The sequence below is a fragment of the Octopus bimaculoides genome, chromosome 5, assembly GCF_046866305.1.
Source record: "Octopus bimaculoides isolate indiv1 chromosome 5, ASM4686630v1, whole genome shotgun sequence".
Classification (NCBI taxonomy): Eukaryota; Metazoa; Mollusca; class Cephalopoda; order Octopoda; family Octopodidae; genus Octopus; species Octopus bimaculoides.
In genome coordinates, this window is record NC_142932.1 from 3,428,813 (window position 1) to 3,433,812 (window position 5,000).

General features: G+C 38.1%; 1 protein-coding gene across 1 annotated transcript in view; it reads left to right on the forward strand.

Moving 5' to 3' along the window:
• Positions 1-5,000, forward strand: part of LOC128247835 (uncharacterized) — a 646,611-nt gene that overhangs the window by 155,231 nt on the left and 486,380 nt on the right. The window lies entirely within an intron of this gene.

A 5,000-nucleotide genomic window follows, 5' to 3' on the forward strand; every position in this document is an offset into this window, starting at 1 on the left:
CACACACACACACACACACTTATGTATATGTGTATATATATATATATATATATATATATATATATATATATATATATATATATATATATATATATATATATATATATATATATATATATATATATATATATATATATAGATAGATAGATAGATAGATAGATAGATAGATAGATAGATATAGTAAAATAATGATTCAGATAGAATCAGGTACTTGAATGGATATGCACCAGGTAGGGTTGGATAAATCTGTGGTTCCGACCTGTGGTTGGTAAGTATCAAATAAGATATTCCGGTTGTGTACGCAGAGAAAACCAACCCTATGAGTATTTAGCACCTAGGGGCTGGTCCAAAACACGCGTTACGTTAAATTGTACGCTGTAGGTATACTTTAGGGTGCCCGGCAAGTCGTAAACCCCCTTGGTGTATTGTAATCAAATAAATAATAACAGACGATAGATAATTGTCAGCTCATTACAGCTGTTTTTTTTTACACATTTTGTAATAGAAGAATGAGAACATTATTCCATTACAAAAAGAAAAAAACCGTAATCGCCAGATGAAACGTTATTTTACAAACAAAAGGGATGTATTCCATCTCAATCACAGATTTTTTTAATTAACAGACTTCAACCATGTCCGTGCTGTATTCTTGGGCTATTCTTTTGTTGGATCTATTCCATCTCAATCACAGATTTTTTAATTAATTGCTTTTTTAACTGAACAGTTTGAAACTTAAAATACTGGTAGAATTTCTCACGCAGAACACGGTTTACTCTGAACGTTTTTGACAAAATTTTGTATTTTACAAGTTACTTCGTGTTAAAGACGTCGTATTTGGGTAATTTCAAACAATCAACGACGTGTATTCGGTTGAAGAAAGCCACTGCTGTTTGCGATAGTTTAGTATCGGTACTACCTGAATATATAGACGTATATATGCATGTGTGTATGTGTGTGTGTATACAGAAATAATACATATCCTAGAGGGTGCATGACAGCTTGTCTTAGTGACGTGTTCTTCTCTACAAGGGTTCAATAAACTATGCCATAAAATTGTTTGTGCCTCCGACACAAAAACCTTAAAACAAAAATAGGGAAATGGATAGACGGAAAGAGCTAAGCGTTCATGCACGATATAAACGAGAACGTGTGGGATTACGTTCTAGAAACTCTTCTATGACGGAACATTTTCCTTCAAAACCTCCGACTCTCTTTAGACAGAGTAACACGAATGCACACACGCACACACATGCATACACAAATGCACTCACACACATGTGCTGGCGCACTTTTCCATTCTGCACTATTTTCTTTACATGAACATTGTTACCTTAACACAAACTAATTTAATCAATGTTAATTCCTGATGGAGCTCTCACGAGAGAAATTCTTTGCTGCTGAGGCGTCCGGGTGTGTTCTGAGTGCACGTGCGTAGTTAGTATACGCACGAATAAACCCCTACTACTCACAAATACACAAACACATACAAGCACATACAAACAACCACACGTATATTAACATTGATGCACACAACAAGACGAACATACACGCAAACACGCACGTACTCGTACACACACACACACACACACACACACACTCTCTCTCCCTCTCTGTCTTTCACACGCACAAGTACGCTCGCAGATATACACACAAGTTTGTGTAGGCGTGTGTGTGTGCGTGCGTGTATGTTTGTGTGCGTGCGTGCATGCATGTGTGTGTGTGTGTGTGTGTGTGTGTGTGTGTGTGTGTGTGTGTGTGTGTGTGTGTGTGTGTGTGTGCAAAGATGAAAAAAAAAAGTGGAGCGTGTCTGATAAGACAGGCTGCATTTAAATATGTTTCCATATTTGAAAACCAGAAAGAACAGTGGAATATCGAGTAAATTGTACATGTGAATACGTTAGGTATGAATGAGTACCCCATACCATCGAATCAACCCGACCATTATGTACCAAATTGGGTTAGGCGGAAACTGTTCGGAAACCTGTCAGGTGGATTCTGTCTGTAATTCAATGAACAAGTATGCTACAAACGCTTATTTTTCATGAGAATTACATGGAGGACAAAAGTTGTTTATGAACACATTGCCCTCGTATAATAATTAGCGATTGCCCTCGTATAATAATTAGCGATTGCCCTCGTATATTAATTTAACGATAATATTATTATCTTTGAATTAAGGCGGCGAGCTGGTAGAAACGTTAGCGCGCCTGGCGAAATGCTTAGCGGTATTTCGTCTGCCGTTACATTCTGAGTTCAAATTCCACCGAGGTCGACTTTGCCTTTAATCCTTTCGGGGTCGATAAACAAAGTACCAGTTACGCACTGTGGTCGATGTAATCGACTTAATCCGTTTGTCTGTCCTTGTTTGTCCCCTCTATGTTTAGCCCCTTGTGGGCAGTAAAGAAATAAGAAACGTTAGCACGCCGGGCGAAATGCTTAGCGGTATTTCGTCTGCCGTTACGTTCTGAGTTCAAAAATTCCGCCGAGGTCGAATTTGCCTTTCATCCTTTCGGGGTCGATAAATTAAGTACCAGTTCCGTATTGGGTCGATCTCATCGACTGGCCCCTTCCGCCCAAATTGCGTGCCTTGTGCCAAGAGTAGAAAAGAATAATATCCTTGAATTAGTATCCTATACAGCTGATAGAACCACTATAAAGCACAACGTCCAAACTGACGTATGACCCGTAGAGCGAATGTATGCATATATGTGTGTGTATGTATGTATATGTGTGTGTGAGTGTGCGTTTGTATTTGTCTAGTAGTTGTAGTTGTGGAGGTGGTGGTGGTGGTGGTGGTGATGATGATGGTGTTATGAGTAGAAATAATAACAACAAAAACAATAAAGGCAACAGTGTGTTGCATCATCATCATCAGCAATAAGAGCTACGGCGGCCGTAGCAGAAGTAGTAGTTGCAGCGGCGAGTAGCCATCTGCAAGGGCAAGATATACGTATGTTTGGACAAACCGAAGACACACACACAGACACACAAGCATACACACACACACACACACACACACACACACACACACATATATTTATATATACACAAACATATATATATATACATACATATTTGTATATATGTATAGAGGGATAGATGGATGGATGGATATAGGTATGGTTATATATACATATATATTTGTGTGAGTGCATATGAATTAAAGAGAGAGAGAGAGAGAGAGAGAGAGAGAGAGAGAGAGATGTGGTAGCTGGGACATGATTGAACTACAATAGCAGCGACTACATTTACATTGAGAATGAAAATCTGTGGGATGTTAGGAAATACTTTACAAAAGGGTGTGTAAGCTGAATTATTGAATAAAATATGTAAATTGCACCTTTCTTCGCATTTCTAAGAATTCTACGATGATGATTTATTTTGAACACACTGGACATTAAAATATAGTAGTGACATAGACTATCTTGACCCCGTATTCCATGCTGAAATCCCCCCACTCCCACACAACAACTTGCATTGTGGAGTGTGTCATTTTGTCTTTTTAGGTGACAGGTTTTTGTTTTTCTAAATCAATTTTATATGAAGCAATTGTTGAGGAATAACGTCGTTGGATATAATCTTTGAACAGACCAATTATTGGTTCGCTGCGTTTTCGCTCAGAGTGTACCAGTGCAACACGGTTGAAATAAATAAGTATGGTAGGTTATTTGTTGTTTGATGCGCCCGATTTATCGAGAAATATCCACCAATGGACCAATGAGCCGGCAAATGTTTTGGCTTATATAAAAGATTGTTGTTACTTAGCAAATAGGGATAGAAGAATCTATTTTGTTGGTTTTAAATGCATTAGGAATAAGAATTAAATCAACTCCCAATCTAACATAAAAGAAATACAATCTAGATATTCTATTCTAATTTTCTATACTTTTCAGCATATTGCTATGCTGGAGCACCGCCAGTGTAATCACATTTTCAATGGCCGTTCTTATGCGACTGGCCTTTGGTGAAGAAGGGAGTTCTACACTGCTACCCTCTTTTGAGTTTCTTGCCGTGATATAAGCTCGTCTGGGAGCTTGGACAGCAAGAGATTTGTACCCTTTGCACCTGCTCTATGAAGATCTCTGAGATGTTTTGGCGAGGCATTAAATAATTGTGGGCCGTTGAATCCAAAACTACTGCAGTACATGGTCCTCAGTCCAGACGGGATAGCTGGGTTCTTTGGAAGAGTGCAGTTTCTTCCAGTTGGTATAGCTCTCGATGCCAAAGTTTGGTGTCAAACCATCCAAGATCTTCCAAACTTATATCACTGTATATCTCTCCTGTTTTCGCTCCAGGAAGTAGAGTCGTAGCTCTTTCAGTCTCTCCCAGTAGCTCAGCTGTTCCATTGATGAAATCTTCCTGGTGCAGCACCGCTGAACTGCCTCAAGTCCCGCTATTAATTTGGCACTATGAGTTGATCACAGTTTCGCACTATGAGTTGACTACAGTTGAGTACAAATGACCTCCATAATAACCAGCATATGCTCCAGGTTCCTAGTTTTCAAGGTTCTCAAAATTCACACGCCGACAAAATTCATTGAAATGACTTTATTTTTTTAAATTGAAGTCTTGTATAAAATATTAGAATACCTAGAGTTACACGGCATTTCCCCACTTTGGAGATAAGTACTGAGGAATGACATATTCTCATACTTAGAATCCGGTGGAATGTATCGATACGTTTTAAGTGTTTTTAGTACTGACGCAGTGCACTGCTTTTGATGGCAAAAAAATATACAAAGGTCAAGAGTCCTACACTACATGCAAATATAGATTTACATATTCCCCATACTTTCCGCTATATACATACATACATACATACATACAGACAGACAGACAGACATAGATGCATACATGCATATATATATATATATATATATATATATATATATATATATATGTAAATATATAAAAACAAAAAGATGAAGAGAGCAAAGGTAAGGTTGAAGAATTTTATGGATAGAGTCTTACAGCTGTTTCTGGGAAGATCCAGTACTTCC